The following is a 17,604-nucleotide window of genomic DNA, read 5'->3' on the forward strand; positions in this document are numbered from 1 at the left end:
GTGTTTTTTTAATCGTGTATACATTTTTTAATTAAAAAGTTAAACCTACATTGACATTTAAAATCCCTCAAGTTTAAAAATAAACAAATAAAATAAAATCCCTCAAGTTTGTGACTGCAGGCACACACAAAAAAATCGCACCTGTAACTCTCCACATGCAGCTTCTGGTATCTCCCTAGAACAGGGGGCAGGGATGAAATGGGGGGGGGGGTGTTTGCCAGCTTCTGTCACCAAGAAAGAGGACCAACTCAGAGAGCTCTCTGCTCACAACTCCTCCCCAGGTCCCAAAATAGAAGTTTTCCCAGGAAGACCAAGAGCAGATTCTGCCAAAGGCAAAAAGGAAACTTGAAGTGATCGCACAAGAAGGACCCCCTGGGGGCAGGTCTACTCCGTGGTGAGACTGGCAGACCCCAAGCTTTAGGCAATGTGCGCAGGCATGGGGGAGGCTGAGCCTCAGGCAGCCCAGGCCTCCAGCAGGGACCCTTCGCAGGGCCCTCCCCAGCCACTGGTGGGGCTCAAGATCCTAGTAGTATGAACCCATCCCAATTTTAGCAGCTAAAGAAAGCTTTTTCAACAGATTTCTGGGCCTGGCCCAACTCCAAGTATAGGCTAAAAACAGTTTCTCCAAAATCCCAGCTCAAAAACCCCAATCCCTTGTTGTGAAATCTCATTTGTGCTCTTTAATTGTGCCACTAAACCCCATGTATATACCTTTTGGGAAATGGGAACTGCAAAATGGAGTCAGTGAGACGGGTGATGGGTCTGCGTATTTATTCCTTACTAAAGGGATACACATATGTTGTTTAAAAGCCTCCCTTAACTGCATGTCAATAAACACTCTGCACTCAGAAGCACTGATGTATTTCCTCCAAGTGATTTTCCCCCTAAGGAGCAATATAATAACCATCCCAGTCTCTCCTGCTTCTGAAGGGTATGACACAATGCCTATTACAACCAGGACTGGCCAGACAGTTTGGGTGAGACCATTTGGAAAGCAGGGAGTGGTTCATGAATGGAGCTCTTCCTACCTCGCAGAAATAGGCCCCCACTTATTGCCACCACCCCCAGGCCACCCCAGCAAAGATCTCCTAATGACCTCAAGCTCACAGATTGCCCAGGCCACAGGCAAAGAAGGCTAGAAAGAGGGGGAGTGTATGTTTGGCTCCCCTAGGCCATAAGATGCTCTCTGATGACTGCTCAATGTTCAACTAGTAGCCCCCCAATTAAAGAGCACAAATGAGATTTCACAACAAGCAGAATCAGGCTGGCACTTGGAGCCCTCAAACCTCAGCTGCTGGGAAGCAAGTCCCTGCCCCTCTCAGTGGGCCCAGTGCAACCCCTCGGCGGCTCTTGCCCAGAATCCTAGAACCCTCCATCAGACCAAGACCGGCTCCTCTCCAACTATCTTCCTGCATGAGTGGGCAAGGCCCTCACCCCCAAGTAAGCACGGATCCTCAACACACCAAATCCTGTGGCACCTCGGCTGGCACCTGCCCCACAACCTCATCTGTCTTCCCACAAGAGAGCAGTTCAGGGCTACCCGAACCCAGAGGGGCCCTGAGCCACCCTTGCACCCGGTACAAGCCACTCCCTCCCTCTTTGCTCCCTGGGGAATGAAAACCCCACCACTACCACCACCCAACTCCCTTGTCAAGATGCCCCTTCAAAATGTATCTGTGCTTACACCATTACTTGTATTTCACAGGAAGTACCTAGGAGACAGGCGGCAGTGACTCTGGTGGGCAGGATGAGGGCACAGAGCCAGCTTCTGGCCTGGAGGCTTCAGGAGTGAGGAAGGCCCCCAAGCCACAGCCAACACATTTTCTTCACACATCCTTCTTTCTCACAACAGCAGGTGGCCTCCTTCCCAAAAAGTTGGCTGTTGAGACAGGAGCTGCCCCAGGAGTAGAAGACACACCAAACAAGGTCATCAGTGGGGACTGACCAAGTAGAGAGGACGGGCAGAGAGCCAACAAGGAGCATCACACGTGGTTCGCTGGATGCAGGTATGGGAAGGCCTTAAACAGGGGAAGGAGGCTAGGGGGCTCCCACCAGAAGGCCCCAGAGTACACAGTCCAGGCAGGGGAAGGAGACCCCCCCACACACACACAGCACCTCCCTGGGCCTGGCTCAGACAAGTGAGGCAGTCCAGTCCCTAGGAGGAGGATGATCCACAAAGTTGTCGGACTGGTTTGCCCAGGATGGAGAGAACAAGAAATACAAGGTACAGAAGCCAAGGAACAAGGGTCAAACAGGGAGGGTCGTCCAGCGTCAAGGGGCTGTGGTCTGGCACCCAACAGATCTGGCAACAGGAGCTAGGGGTGGGAGGCTGCAGGGAACCCAGGCCCCAGGTCTACATTATTTCCTGGGTGCTGAGGGGCAGTCCAACAGGCCGAGAATAAGAAGCCAGGAGATGCTAAAAGACGAGGACCCAGGTTTCTGGTAAAGGGGAGAGCCACCACTCCTGAGAAACAAGTGTGAACAGTGACGAGCTCAGGCCAGTGCGAGACCCAGGAGCAAGGCTGAACGCAGGCTGCTGTAAGCCTCAGAACCCTGACAGATCGTCTCTCCTTGACCAGACTTAGTCAGGCTCTTTGGAGCCCTCTGCTCAGCCAGGCCTGACCTTGGGCTTCCATCTCCGTCCTCGCAGAGTCATTTCAGCAAGAATCCTGCTGAGTCCGTTTGGCCAGAATCCCTCACCCTCCGTGTCTGACCAGCAGCTCATCTTCCAACAACCCTCGGGTAACAGCGGATCACCCTGGCCTGCCTTCGACAGAATCCTGAGGTCTGTCAGCGAAGGATTACCCTACCCTCTGAGAGATTTTCCATCCACCAACCCCCTCCATTCTGCTCCTTGGCTATTTATCTCCCCTTTTCCAGGCTGCATTTGAGGTTGAGCCCAATCTCTCTTCCCTACTGCAAAACCCCAGAGCAGAAGTCCTTCTATCTATTGCAATAGTCCTACAGAATGTCGGCTTTACTGCTTTAACAAGTGTCTGAATAATTATTTCTTTAACAACACGGAGCTCCAAGTCCTCCTGGGCCCAAAATGTGGGAACCACTTGGTCTGGGGCTGGGGCTGGCCTCCCCCACCGAGGTCCAGGAACAGAGCCATCTGCCTGGCGCCGGGGTAAAGGGCTGAACTAAGACAGCCAATCTGCAGGCTGGCCAGACACGAGGGAGGTCTCTTCACGACAACGGCCACTCAGCAGGCAACCAGAGCCTCTCCCTAGAGCGGCTGGTGACAGTGGCCAGAGGCACAGGCTGAGCAGAGTCCTGAGCATCAGCAAGGGCGCCACAGACGGGAGATCCCGACGCTCCTGCTGCTGGAAGTCACACGGTGGCATGAACCGCTGCAGTGGGTGTGTGGGGCCCAGTCACCCCTCCTCAGGAGGCCCAAATCTGAACATGAGGTGGCTCTTTTCCTTCATGCCATTTTCTGGTAAGCCCGGCTCTCCTCAGGCACCCCGAAGGGCCTCTAAGGCTGGGAGCCCAAGACCCTGCCTTGGGGCGGCGCGTCCTGCGACATGCTGTGGCCCTCGGCCCTCCCAGGCTCAAGGCTCAGACCTCCAGGTGTAGATGAAAGAGATTCAGGGGACCCTCACTGAATTCCAGCAGCTGCGAGCGACTCTCTCCTAGGTGTCAGGACTAGGAATTCCTCAAAGCCTCCTTTTTAAAAGCTCTCCAGGCCCTGCAGAGTAGCTCGGCACAGGTCCCAGCAGCTGGTACGAGTCATCAGGGAAAACCCAGAGAGGTCCTCAAACCGCTCCTCAGGCTCCAGCCCTGCCCAGCCCCTTGTCCCGGCCTGCCTCTCCCCAAACCTTAGCCGTGCAGGAAAGCCCAGCCTCGGCTCTCCCAAATTCCAGGGAACACACAGTCTCAGGGAGCACTAGGGGCTCACCTCTTACCCAGGATCCCAGAGGCCACTTTAGAGCCAGCTGCCATGGCTCTGGGCCCCACAGTGCAGCTGGCAGAGTCCAACAAGAGAGGAGCCAGTCCCTCCCGTTATCCCGCTGATGGACACCAGGACTCTAAGCCTTCTCCCTGGCTGCTCAGCAAGGGAGGCCGAACAGACCTCGAGAAGTGAAGGGTTTAGCCCCACCCTGCCCAGGCCCACTGAAGCTCAGCTGACCAGGCCTCCAAGAGAAAAACTGCCGCACAGCAGAACCTGGCCCAGCCCCACCCCACCCCACCAAGCCCAGGAGTGGAGGAAGTGGGGTTCCCAGAATCAGCTGCCGGTGAACACTTCGCTGAGAACTGTCCATGTGATGGCAGCAGTCCCAAACCAGAGCGTCAGGCCTAACTCCGGGGCTCAGCTCCTGCTTCTCGGACGTTAAGTGTGTACCTGCGTTTCACAGTGACCCCATGAGAGACAGGAAGGGCAGATTCTTCTCTTACTACAGATGAGAAAATCAGTCCAGGAGGGGGAAAAAAAAAAAAAAATCAAAGCCTTGTCCAGGTCACTCAGGCTAGAAAGGAGACCCAACCTGAAAGCTGGCCTCCCCACTGTCCACCCTACAAGCCGGACAATGTTATTTGTCTTCATGCCTGACAGAGGCACTGAACACTTTCCACCACCCAGCCAGGGCTTGTGCTGTTCCAACACAGGTACCTGCCCTTGTCTGAACCGAAAAATATGCTGTTAGGTAGAAAATGGACATGGACATGGACATTATGAATACTCCACACTGATTCGGAGAGGACACTGCTATAACGGAAGGTAAGACAAAGCAGGAACATTGGCATCCATCTAGGCCAAAGATTCACAAAGCACTAGTCTACACAGCACCCCAGGAACTCTGATGACCAGCCAAGAGTGAGGCCACTGCTGTAAACCCCCACGATATCTCCCTCTATTCCAGATGGGAAAGCAGAGAGTCCCCGAAAAAGGAGGAATTAGGACTAAGAATAGTAAGTTAAACCAGTAAAGAAGCACCTGGAGTCTCATCACCTCCAATAGTGTTTCCTGGCCCTTCTGGAAGTCACCAGAGACCAAGCAGGTGACAAAGCACAAAAGCCAAGTTCCATAGCATGGCTGGCTCTTTAACATGCCACAAGGGGGGCTCAAGTGGAAAAATGCAATTAACAGAGGGGTTCTCCCCCCTTCTACAGGCCAGACAACCATCCCAGCCCCACACTCAATCAAGCTTGTTCTCCAGCTTTTGAGGACCTCGTTACCTTTCCTACAGGCCTACAAGCTTAGCCCGAGAGTCTCCGAAATGGAAGAGGAAGGGCAAGGCCTATGGGGGTACCTCTACCTGCTCCCCCTTCTAGAAAAGGTGGCTGCCCCTACCAGCCACATACAGGTAAAGCATGGGGGAGTCCAGAACATCAGGGCTGACGTGCCAGGGCAGTGATGGGGGACAGGAGCCCACTTCCCACCCCACCGGCATTAACATCCCTCTTTAAAGGCCACCAGGACCCCGCAACAGAAACAGGGATCATCATCCCAGTGCACAGCCCTCAGCACTGGGGCAGGAGCTGAACATGTGCTGAGTAAGACTCCACAACCTGGGACTCACCACAAGTCCTTGGGCCCACAAATGAATGAATGAATGAATGAGCAAAAGAAGACCCGAGGAACTCAAGTAACTTGCCCAGGGTCAGAGAGCGGGCTGCCTCTGCAGACTACCCGCTACCACCCAAACCCACGGTCTCGTTCACCCTCTCTCTCTGCCCTTCAAATGTGGCACCCCAATTCATCTTTAGCCTCAACAGTGTTTCCTCAATTAATGACTCATGTTTCTGGTGACACAGAAACGTGACACTCAGACCCAGGCCTTGGGAAGAAGTCACAGGCAGGACACAATGGCAGGCAGATGGGAGGCATTCAGTGCTATTGACCAAATGTCCCCAATCCTCTTCCTCAGGAGGGTGTCAGGAGGGCCACGTGGCTCTTCGGCCAGTGAAATGCCGCTTCTGGGTGGGAGCCTTAAGAGCCAGGGTGAGACTGATCCCTTTCTCTGTCCCTCTGTCCAAGTGTCCGGGAATGTTCCAATTAATCAGCATGGGTTTGCAGTGAGAACAACAGAAAGCAGATATGCAATGGATATGGTATGAGCAATAAACAAACTTCTGCTGCTTTAAGCCTCTGAGATTTGGGGATTGTTACCACAGCAAACCCTGATCTATCTAGACAGATAGAGGCCATGACTCACTCCCCAATCTTCTCTGCATGGAAGTGCTGGGCTTCCCAGTCCCTGGCCCAAGGGAAACAAGCTTCATCACCAGTCCCTCAATAGGGGGCCAGGGATGCCGGCTGCGTGCCCAGACAGATGAGATGCTCTCAGAAGCAGGGGATTAAAGGATCCTGCACTGAAGGACCTACCAGCTCCACTGTGGGCCAGCCTTGTGCAGTGTCCTAAACACCTTTTATACAAAGGCTCTGTCTAAATTTGAAATGACGAGAGCGGCTCACATTGACACCTGGACCAAGTTACTCTGTGACCTCTCTAGAATAGTGTCCTCCTCTGTCATATGGGACGGATACATTATCTATCATACTATGTCGGTTCAAGGGTTAAATGAGTTAATGCGAGTAAAGCTTCTAGGATAGCACTTGGTGTATGCGTCCATAAAGAGTACGTCTCAATAAACTGTTACAATGCTCTTAAACCTTCCACAGAACTGCTGTAAACTTGTCCATAACCTCCACTAGGTGTTAACCCCAGCCAGGTTGCCCAGGACTGGCACAGTGATACTCTGTAGGCTCAGCCAAACTGAAAACCCATCAAATCCCTGACCGCACAGTGACCCAAGGGAGGCCTCAGGAAATGTCTCCAGAACCCAGGGCTTCCAGAACTCCCTGGCCTCCACTATCACCATGACCTACAGGGCAGGGCCCCCTCCCCTCCTACACAGGGCATGAGATTTTCCTCCCATTCTCAAACATGGGAAGGGAGGCACCCTCACCTGCCCTCAGAGATTAGCACAGCTGCCCAGCTGGTAAAGGAGGGGAACTTTCCTGGGCAGCCAACTCTCTGAAGGCCCTTCTCCTTCATGCCTTTTCTTCCTCAAGGCAGCCACCTCCAGAAACACCAGTCGCTTTGGAGTCCTGCTTGTCTGAATGATGCTGCTTAAGCTGAGATCAAGCGCAGAGCAATAAAACACCAGAGAGCACCTACTACCTATGTCCAGCCTGGGCTCTAAGACCACACAGGGCCTACAGGCCAGTCAGGGAGTCATGAGCCTAGAACAGTGCCTGCAAACAGCACCTGGCACCTCTGGTATCCCACAGACTCTCAATCATGCTTTGTTAAATGACCTGAAGGTCACATTTGATGTTCCAAGCAGTGCAGTTTGAAAATGCAGAGGTGGAGAGATGGAGAAATTCTCCAGCTGAAGGTGGGATGCAACAAAGGATGATGCAGGAAGAGGGGAGGGAAAAATCCCTCTGGTGGCCTGTCTCCCAGACACTAGGGATCCTCAGACTGGGACAAAGTTTGGAGACAGCTGAGAGAGGAGTTAGAAGGGCCTATGGGGCCAAGACTGAAGAGGACACATCAGGGCCCAGGAGGATCCCTGGAAGGAAGGGTGCCTCTGCCAACCCCAGGGCTAGGTGAAAGTAGAAGGGATATAGCGGTGCTGGGAGTGCTCTGATAGCCTAGACACAAATAGGGAAGGGTGGCCCAAGCACTCAGCAGGCATTAACTTCCCCTATAAGGTCAAAGGGTAGGAGGAAGGCTACTTTTGAGGATTTGGCAGGCAGCTACACCCACTCCTATCAGCCCAAGCAACCCCTATCCCGGAAGGAAGACCTCTATAGAGCAGACCACTGGAGAGAGCACACCAGCAGAGGCTCCCGTGTAACGCCCTGCACTCACGACCCAAAACGTCCTGATGCCCCCAGTCACCAGCACCGCGGGACAGCCACTGAGCTTGCACATGCCACAGCACTCATCACAGCGGGCAGCCATTGGCCAGGCCAGTACCAGGGCCCACGCCTCTCCCCAGACTCCCCACAGCAAGGACCGCTTCTAGCAAGAGACCAACTCCACACGTGTCTCGGAGGTCCCAGGACTGAAGTCCCTACACACACACACACACACACACACACACACACTTCCTACCCACTGGCACCACCACCGCTACACACACACACACACACACACACACACACACTTCCCACCCGGTGGCACCACCACCCCTCCACGCACACACACTTCCTACCCACCCGCACCACCACCCCTCTCCAGCAAGAGGAGCGGCGCGAGACTAGCCAACTCCGTAACCACAGACCCAACTCCACCGAAGCTCCAGTTAGGTCAGGAGTCGGGCTTTGCTCCCAAGCACAACCTCAAACGATCAGCACGAAGAAGCTGGGTCACCACCTACTCAAACTCGGGCCACCCCAAATCCGTGGGCAGAGTGGGGCGCACCGCCAGGGTGAGCCACTCGGTGCACACCCACCCCGGGGCGGGGGAGGGGACGGACCTCCCAAGTCTGCACCACCCTCTACCTCTGGCCGGAGCTCTGGGGGGCCGAGGGTCCCTGGCCGAGCCGAAAAGAGTGCCCCTCCCTGGGTTCGCTGTCGGGGGCAGGGGGCAGAGCCCCTACAGGCGGCGGCGGCGGCGGTCCGGCCCCTCTCTCCCCGAGCTCTCCCACCCCCGCGCGGACCCGGCACGCACCCGTCCGGGGAGGCGGGCAGGGCGAGGGCGACAGAACCCCCAGCGCCAGGCTGGTCGCCCGCGGCGGCTCCCACTCCGCCCGGCGCCAGAGTTCGGCTCAGCGGGGTCCGGGCCAAGGCCTCCAGCCCCTCGCGAGCGATCTGGACACAGACAAAGCCAGCGCCGCCCGCGGGGCCGCCTCCGGGGCAAAGGCGAGGAAGCCGGAGGGGCCGAGCCCGAACCTGGGGAGCAGTCCTAGTCCCCAGAGGGTGCTGGGAGGGTCGGCCCCAGACAATGAGGGGGGTAGGGCCCGACGTTCCAGCGGGGGCTCCGCGCTCCACTCACCCGGGCGCGGCAGAGACGGCGGCGGCGGCGGCAGCGGCGGCGGCGGCGGCGGCAGCGGCTCGGCCCGGCTCGGCCGAGGAAGTTAGAGCAAGTTCGGAGGCGCGGGGTGGGAGGGCGCGACTCGGGCCGTCCGAGCGGTGGGGGCGGGGCGCGGAGGGGCGGGGCCGGGGGCGCGGCGCCGGGGGCAGCCGAGAAAAAAGCACCGCTTCTCCGCGCCGTGCAGTGCCGCCCCGCGCGCCTTGGGCCCGCCTCCGGACCCGCCCCGCCCCCCGGAAGGCCACGCCCTGGGTACGCCCCTCCCGCCCCCGGCTCGCCCCTCCCCCAGCCCGCCCGGCCTTTCCGCCCGCGCTACCGCCGCACCGGCGGCGGGGCCTGCTCGCTGTCCCGCCCCTTTGTCTCGCTTTGAGGCCGCGGCGAGTGCTCGACGAAGTACGCCGCCCGGGCGCCGATGGCCTTAACGAGGACTCGGCGGGGCCCCCGAGCCTGCGAGAAATCCGAGTTGTGGGGGCCGAGGGGAGGCCACATCTCAAGGGGTACGGGGGTGACCGGTAGGGGTGATAGCAGGATTAAAAAAAATGGCCGTATTGAAAATAGGAGGCGGGGCGCCTGACTGGCTCAGCCGGTAGAGCAAGCGACTCTTGATCTTGGGGGTCTTCAGTTCAATCCCCCGTTGTGTATAGAGCTTACTTAAAAAAAAGAAAATAGGCGCTCCTGCCTGGCCTGGGAGGGTGGGGGGGTGCTTCAAGAGAAAGGTAGTAAGTTAACATTTTGCATTTCTTTGCACACTGGGCAGCAAAGACCTGCTCCTTGTCTTGGTGCTAAAAATACCAAGCTTTCTTTGGACCGCCTGCTGAAATTTGTTCCTAAGATCTGCCCTGGAGAGATGGCTGAGAGCACTCTCGGGGAAGGAAGGAGGGAGACTCGAGGTATAGCTAGCTTGCAGAGGGGTGGTCACGCTGCTGGCCGGGTACTGGTATTAGAAAGGCTAACCTCAGTGGTCGCCTCCTGCCTCTCTGAAATGAGGCACAGGCACACTTCTGACTCTTAAACTCAACCAAGTGGAAGAGGGCTAGGTGGGCAATAGGAAAGTGGCATCTATCAAAACTGGGCCACGTTCTAGTATGAGCAACCAACAGGTTGAGTCCTATGTAAGGAGATCTTGCAATGCAGACTGTCCATTCCCAGTTGCTTTTATTAAAGAGGAGGCAGTCTGCTTGTGACATCCCAGGCAGCTCAGGGACGTCCGTGGGGAACCTGTCCATTCAGTCCGCCTTAAGCAGATACTGAGTGCTTGGTTGAGGGCCTCATCTGCTAGGCTCTATTTTGATGCTGAGGATACAACAGTAAACAAGACTGCTGAAGCCTCTTGCTCCATAAAGCTTACTTTTAGTGGGGAAGACAATTACAAGTTGAGATAAATGCTGGAACAAAAGCAAGGGGCTGGGATAGAGAATGGGAGCCACTTTTGATGGAGCTGGCAGGCAGAGTGTCTTTGAGAAGGAGATGTTGAAGTCAAATGGATGAGGAGACAGCCTGGGGAAAAGCCAGGCAGACACCTTCCAGGCTGAGAGCAGTATGTGCCGAGGCCCTGGAAAAAGGTAAGCTCTGGACGTGTGAAGAAGCTGGAAGAAATGAGTGTGGCTTGAGTAGCAAGCCTGTGAAGGAGGATCAAGGTGAAATGGGGAGGTGGCCAGGGCATGCGAGACTGTCTAGGGATGGAGGCTTTTTAATTAAGCCAGTGAAGGGTTTTATGCAGAAGACTAACATGTTCATGATTTACTGCTGTGTGAAGAATGCAGTGGGTGGGTGGCAGGCAGAAATAAAAACGAGAAGACAATTAGACTGTTGGGGCAGTCCAGGCCAAAGATAATGGTGGTTTGGACCAAATTGTGGCCACACTAAGATGAGTAGTTGAGAGAAGCTATTTTGGACGTGAACTCAACAGGACATATTGGTAGGATGGATGTCAGGGAGGAAAGGGAGAAACCAAAGATAACTTTCAAATTTCTGGCTGGAGTAAGCTGGTGGACAGGGCCTCATTGATTGGATGAGGTGGCCTAGAGGAAAGAGACTATAGCTCAGGGAGAAGCATCAGGAATTCTGCTTTAGCCATGTTGACTTTGAGATGCCCATCAAAGACCCAATTCAATTGTCAAGACTAGGAGCTCAGAAGGGAGGCCTGGGCTGGGGGGCGGGCTGCTTTGGGAGGCATTATCTTAAAGATGGTAAAGGCTGTGGTATCTGAGGAAGTCACCTAGGGTGAGCCGGTAGTTGCAGAAGAGAGGGTTCAAGAGGAACCCAGAGGAGCCAAAGGAGCCAGAGCAGGAAAGACTGAGCAAGAGAGGCTGAGGAGGCAAGAGGAGAACCAGGAGACTGCTATATTCCAGAGACCGAGAAAGGAAACAGTTTCTAGAACAGAGTGGGCGGCTGTGTTAGATGCTACTTAAAGCTCAGATAAGATGAAGACAGGGAGGGATCCACTGACTCTGGCAACATGAAAGACATTGGTGACTGTGATAAGGACAGTGTTCCTGGAGTAGTGGGATGGGAGCCAGACCATGGTGGAGCTATCCTGTTTGGACAGCATGTCTAACATGGAATGAGAACTGGGAGCGGTCTCGAAACGGATGTGGAATCAGAGGAGACTTTGGCAGAGATTGCTAGATGACCCTAATAGCCATTCTCCCCCTGGCTATGTGGCTCCCCAGAATAAAAGCAAGTTGTCAGACTCCCTTGCAGGTAGGTGTGGTCATATGACTTAGTTCCAGCCAACCGGCAGCAAGGGGAGGCGTCCACGTACAACTTCTGAGAACCAGCTTTAAAGGGCCACAGTGTTCTCTCAGTTGTTGCTCTTTCCGCTCACTGGAATACATGAATGTGTAGCCTGAGCTCAAGGAACCATATTAGACTTTGAAGTGGAATGCATGTGTTGAGAATGTTAGTGCCACAAGTTAGAATATATCTGGGTTCCTAATGTTTAGGGAGCCACCATACCTGCTCTGGAATACATACCTCTTGACTTTGTCTATGGAAGAAAGAAAATTTCTGTCTTGTTTAATCCTCTGTTTTCTGATGCTGGTAGCCATTTCTAGCTTTAACTTTTGTTAGAATACAGAGGGGTTTGTTGAAATATGTAAGTTACTAGAGCAAGTTTATGGAGTGATAGGAATGATCCAGGATGGAAGGCAGGAGTGAGGATTCTAAAGAAAGAGAGATGGGACATGGGCCCTAAGGGAGAGGACGCCTCTGATGGAGGGACACCTCCACCATTATTGAGGGGAGTATGGAGGCAAAGATGTTTCCAGTGAAGTTGGCCTTGGAAAGGCAGTCATTCACACTTGATGGTATTTGCTGAATTCTGGATGTGAAGGAGGTCATGAGCTTAGAGCAAGGAGGAAGGAGAGGGTTAACCCACCATTAAGCACCATGAACTAGATGGCAGAGGTCCTGCCAGCCAGAGCACCTCTGAGAGACTAATCCATTCCCTTGTGGACTAGTTGGCCATACTGCAGCAGGGTATGAAGAGGATGAAGGAGGGGCACCTGGGTGGCTCAGTGGGTTAAGCGGCTGCCTTTGGCTCAGGTCATGATCCCAGGGTCCTGGGATCGAGTCCCACATCGGGCTCATTACTCAGCAGGGAGTCTGCTTCTTTCTCTGCCTGCCGCTCCCCCTGCTTATACTCTCGCTTGCTCTCTCGCACGCGCACGCTCTCTCTAGTAATAAATACATAAAATCTTAAAAAAAAAAAAAAAAGAGGGTGAAGGAAATGCCCACAGAGCCACCATGGCCTCCACCCCCCCCCAACAAGCCTCCCTTGACAGTTACTTATGCCATTCCCAGCTGCCATAGGAGACCCACTAAGCTTTACCTGACCCATTTTATAGCAATATGGGTGGCTTCAGAGCCTCAGGGATACTCAAAGCAGAGCAGGCCCATTTTATGTTCCTGGTTCAAAAAAATAAAAAGAATCAAGAGATGGACAGCGCCAATTCCTAAAAGGGCTGGCTGTATTATAACCAGTGACTTAGTTTCCAGGCCAGTCCCTGGAACTGTAATTACCGAGAATATAGCTGAATTATATAGTGCAGACTACAACAAGCCTGAGGTATGGATTATGGGCACAAAAACCAGTACAGGAAGGAAGAGAAAGAAGCTGAGAGTTTCCTCTCCTGTTCCTGAACCTGTAGTTGGCTGTAAATAAAATGTTAAATGGCAGAGCTTGGTCTTAATGGTCCTCTGACTTCCTCCTTACCCCTCTGTCTTGGTCGAGTTCCGATTTTGGTCCCAGTGCTGTCTTCGCTATTCCTGGGCTCCATGCTGCAGCACTTGTCTGTGGACAGGCCAGGGGCCGGGCAGAGGGAAGGAAGGAGCTTGAGCAGAAGCGGGACTTGGTGTTGGAGAAGTCTAAAGGTAAGCAGGGCGAGGCCGGCCCGAGCTCCACAGTGCAGTCCTGGAAGCTGGGGATCACTCCTTCCTTCCTGAAACGTCCGTCCCCCTTGACTGGTACACACACCACGCTTCTGGCTCTCCTCCTACCTCACTGGCTTCTCTTTCAGTCTCCTTGGTCCCCGTCCTCTTTCTCTTCCTGATCTTCTCCAAGTCTGTGTTCATCAGAATTCTGCCTTGGTCTTTTTCCCTTCACATTTCCCAGTCCCAGGGTAATTCCCTCTACCCCCATGGTTTTAACTACCATTCATGGGCTGCTTTCTCAATATCCATTGTTCTCTCCTTTCTTTCAAACAGGCCTGGGAACCTAGTTTTTTAAAATTACACTTCCCAGCCTCCCTTGGAGCTAAGCCTTGCCATGTGACCCGACTTGGCCAAGGAGACACCAGCAGGTGTCTGTGGGGATTTCTGGGAAAGTTTCGCTTTCCTAACACAGGTGCTGCCACTCTGTCCTTTTTGCGCTTCGGCCCGTCTGGAATGCATGTGGGAAGTAGGGCTGAAGCAGCCTTCGTATGACCACAAGCTGGCTCTGAGGAGGACAGCTTCCTCAGTAAGGCAAGCCAGAGCAGACCTACAGGGTGGACCTGGGACCTGAATGGGAAGCTTGTTCGGGAGGTGACCTCCCCGGGCCCTTCCAGGCCTGCCCGTCTGTGAGTCACCCCTTCCGTAATCACTTCAAATGAGAGAAGATGGTTTTTGCTGAGAGGAAGGCCCCAGATGTGGCCAGATGAGACATGAGAGGGAGGGGATAGATCAGAGAGGTTAAGACACAGACCCATGAGACTGACTGCACTCAACCCCCAGCTCTGTCCCTGGAAGCTTGGAAATAAGGGACATACACAGAAAGTGAAAGTCACCTGGCAGTGTAAAAAGTGTTGCTTCTGGAATAATGTCATGTGAACTGACCTTCACAAAGCTATGCATTTATAAAACAAATGTGGAGAGTAGTCTCAGGGAGTCACGCAGCTCCTCAGTGGTAGAACCAGAACCATCAGCTTTATGTCCATTCCTCCACCCAAGACTGTGCCCCTGGGAAGTCATGAACACAGGGATTTGGGGGGCTGTTGCATCCCTGGGACCTCTCTGCTCAGGCCCTGCCGGGAGGAATCCTGATAGGACCCCTCCCCCCCACCCCGGAAAGGAGAGAGAGAGGCACCCCCACACACCACGGAAGCAGAGCAGCACATAGGTGGATGCTGCAGGCATCGTGGGTGCCTCCAGGTCCCTCACAGCTTTTCGCTGGTCCCATGGGAGAGACTTGCTGTCCCTGGGGACTTTTGCTGGGCAGTTCCTGCCACGTGCGCACACTGCCATCTAGGGGCAGTTGGCTGAAAGGAGTTTATCCAGCCCCTGCTGGGGGTGTGTGTTGGAGGAGAGGAGGAGAGCTTCTCAGTCCTTGTCTGACACTGTGGGTGTTGCCTTCCTTCCTGGAGCTTTCGTTCTCTTGGCTCTGTGATTTACCCAGGAGGGAAGACCACGTATTGCATACCCAACTCCTTGGAGTCTCCTGATCCCCCCTTAAGTGTTGCTGCTCTTCCCAGACTCTGCACTGAGCCCTTTCCCCCTGCCCCCCTCACCTCCACAGGCTCTGCCACTCCTGTGTCTTTCAGTCTCTTCTGGACACTGGCCACACCTCACGTTTATTGCCAGTCTTGCTCTCTCTCCTGAGCTGCCGCCCCAGTCTAGAATGAAAATCTGATCCTGTCAGCCCCCTCCCCTAAACCATTAGAAGTTCTTTTCACTGAATGTTCTACAGAGACTGACCAGGTCTGGTCACTGTGACCACATCTCTGACCACAGGCTGCCCTCACACTCATTGACCCAGCCGCCACCTCCAGCGTGATGGTGGCCGTACACACCACCCTTCGGGATCAGGTGTTGGAATTTGATCGCTCAGGAGGGAACTGCCCCTGGCAGGAGGAAGCTGCCTCGCCCAATGCTCCCCAAAGCCCCCTTTCCTCGTTTCCAGACAACTGATGAGTGAGCCCCCCCTGCCTCCCCAGGGGGTCAGTTCAGGCTTCCCTTGGAATGATCTCACAGTTCATGTCCTCCCCCCCACCCCCCCCCACACACATACCCCATCCTGCTTCCCCTCACTTTCCTGCCCATGAGTCGCTGGATCCACTTCTGTTTCCTATGTGTCTGGCCTCCCACACATGCCATCACCTCAGCTCAGAACATCTTTCGTCCATTCCCTTTGACTGTGTGAAGATGCAGGGAAGTAGAAAACCCCTCAGGCTAGTCCCTTAGCCAGGCTCTTCAGAATAGGCCTACAGGTGTATCCATGTCACCGACTCCCAGAGCATCATTCCTAGTCTGACACTGGGGTCTCGTTTTGTTTCTGCTGCTCCAGCTGCTGCTGGCCAAGCTGGTCCCCACCTTCCCCAGGGCTCCTACCTAGCTTCTGCCCACTGCCGCCTCTGTGAGTCTTAGGCTTTCGCCCCCTCTTTTTCTCTGAGAGGCACACTCAGGTGCCCCAAGTGAGTTGCTGGTTGCTTCAGTCAGCTGTCACCACCCATATCCTTTCTTGGGCAGAACTTTTGTGCCAGTCTTGTAAGTGCCTAGCCAGCCCATGAGGTCCTGACTTAGAGTCTACGACCCATCCCAGGTCCAGTCACTGGGCCCAGGATGGGTGGTTTGTGACACAGGGATCTGGTGAGGGGCCTCCCACAGGAAGTGTAACATGCCAGCTCTCTGAGATCCCCAGGAGAGGGCAGTGATGCGTGGCATATGGGCACATGTCTATCCTGTCTGCTGTTAGGGCTGCTGACTACAGATAATAAACAAATTTAGATGCAGGCATTCGCATTTTGTAACCAGTCTGAGTATGCAGATCCGGTTTTGTGATGACTGTATTCTTACTAGTCAATTTTTAAAGGCGGTTGAAACATTTATGAGACTCTGAATCATTAGAATTAGGAAGAGCGGAATTGATTACATGTAATGTTTAAGTGTTCGGGGAAATCTACTTTGTTAAAATCATAAAAATTCAATTTATTAGTTGTAGAAATAATACAGGCATACTTCGTCTTGTGCTTTGCTTTGTGAGGCTTTGCAGATACTGCATTTTTTTACAAATGGTAGGTTTGTGGCCACCCTGCATTGAGCAAGTCTGTCGGGGCCATTTTTCCAACAGTATTTGTGCACTTGTGTCTCTGTGTTACATTGGGTAATTCTCATATTATATTTCAGTTTTTCATTATTATTGTATTTGTTATGCAGATGTGTGATCAGTGATCTTTGACGCTACTATTGTCATTGTTTTGGGCACCATGAAACATGCCCATACAAGACAGAGCACTCAATTGATAAATGTTGGGTGCGTCCTAACTGCTCCACTCATTGGCCATTCCCCCCATCTCTCTCCCTCTCCTCAGGTCTCCCTACTCCCTGAGATACAACAGTCTTGAAATTAGGCCAATTAATAACCCTACAGTGGCCTCCAAGTGTTCGAGCGAAAGGAAGAAGAGTCAATCAATGTAACAAACTTCATTGTCATCTTATTTTAAGAAGTTGCCACAGCTGCCCGTCTCTGATCAGTCTCAGTCCTCAACCCTCCACCAGCAAAAAGATTACAACTCACTGAAAGCTCAGATGATGGTTAGTGTTCTTTAGCAATAAAGTATTTTTTGATTAAGGTCTATACACTGGTTTGTTTAGACATAACGCTGTAGCACCCTTCATAGACGTAAGTAATAGACTACAGTGTAAACATAACTTTTATATGTACCAGGAAACCAGAAAATTCACTTGACTTGCTTTATTGTGATACTCGCTTTACTGCGGCAGTCTGGAACCAAACCCGCAGTATCTCTGAGGTATGCCCAAATGTAAATACGTAAAGAAATGCTAACTGTTTCCATTTTCCTCCATTGCACATTAGACAAGGTGTAAAGCTAGATGTGTTTCTCTTTGAGCACAGAGCCCCTTGGGCTTTAAAGAACGCCTGTGGGGAGCCACATGGGGTGCTGGGAGCCAGTCAAGGGAGCAGGACCTGTACTGTCTGTGCACTGGGGGATGGGAGGGTGTCTGTCCTGTGCTGTGCCATCTGGCTCAGCTGGGACCAGTGGGAGGAGCTTGGCCGTGCACTAGGTTGAGGGGTTCACTGCTGGTGGTGCCCCCGCCCTCACCTCACGCAGGCCTGAAGTCTGCTCCATGGTTGAGTCATGAAGCCTGAAGAGGAGATGAGAGTCAGATAAAGGCAGCT

General features: G+C 53.6%; 1 protein-coding gene and 1 long non-coding RNA gene across 2 annotated transcripts in view; one reads left to right on the top strand and one right to left on the bottom strand.

Annotated features, from left to right (window-relative positions):
• Positions 1-9,091, bottom strand: part of TSPAN14 (tetraspanin 14) — a 53,844-nt gene extending 44,753 nt beyond the window's left edge. The window contains exon 1 of the mRNA XM_036089787.2: positions 8,952-9,091. The gene's annotated coding sequence lies outside the window, so the exon portion shown is untranslated. The remainder of the gene's footprint in view (positions 1-8,951) is intronic.
• A 212-nt stretch (positions 9,092-9,303) lies between these two features.
• LOC144382561 (uncharacterized) lies at positions 9,304-17,038 on the top strand. Its single transcript, XR_013449720.1, has 2 exons — positions 9,304-9,484; positions 16,775-17,038. It is a non-coding gene; the product is annotated as an uncharacterized LOC144382561 (long non-coding RNA).
• The last annotated feature ends 566 nt before the right edge of the window (positions 17,039-17,604 follow it).

This window comes from Halichoerus grypus, chromosome 7 (assembly GCF_964656455.1).
Source record: "Halichoerus grypus chromosome 7, mHalGry1.hap1.1, whole genome shotgun sequence".
Taxonomy (NCBI): Eukaryota; Metazoa; Chordata; class Mammalia; order Carnivora; family Phocidae; genus Halichoerus; species Halichoerus grypus.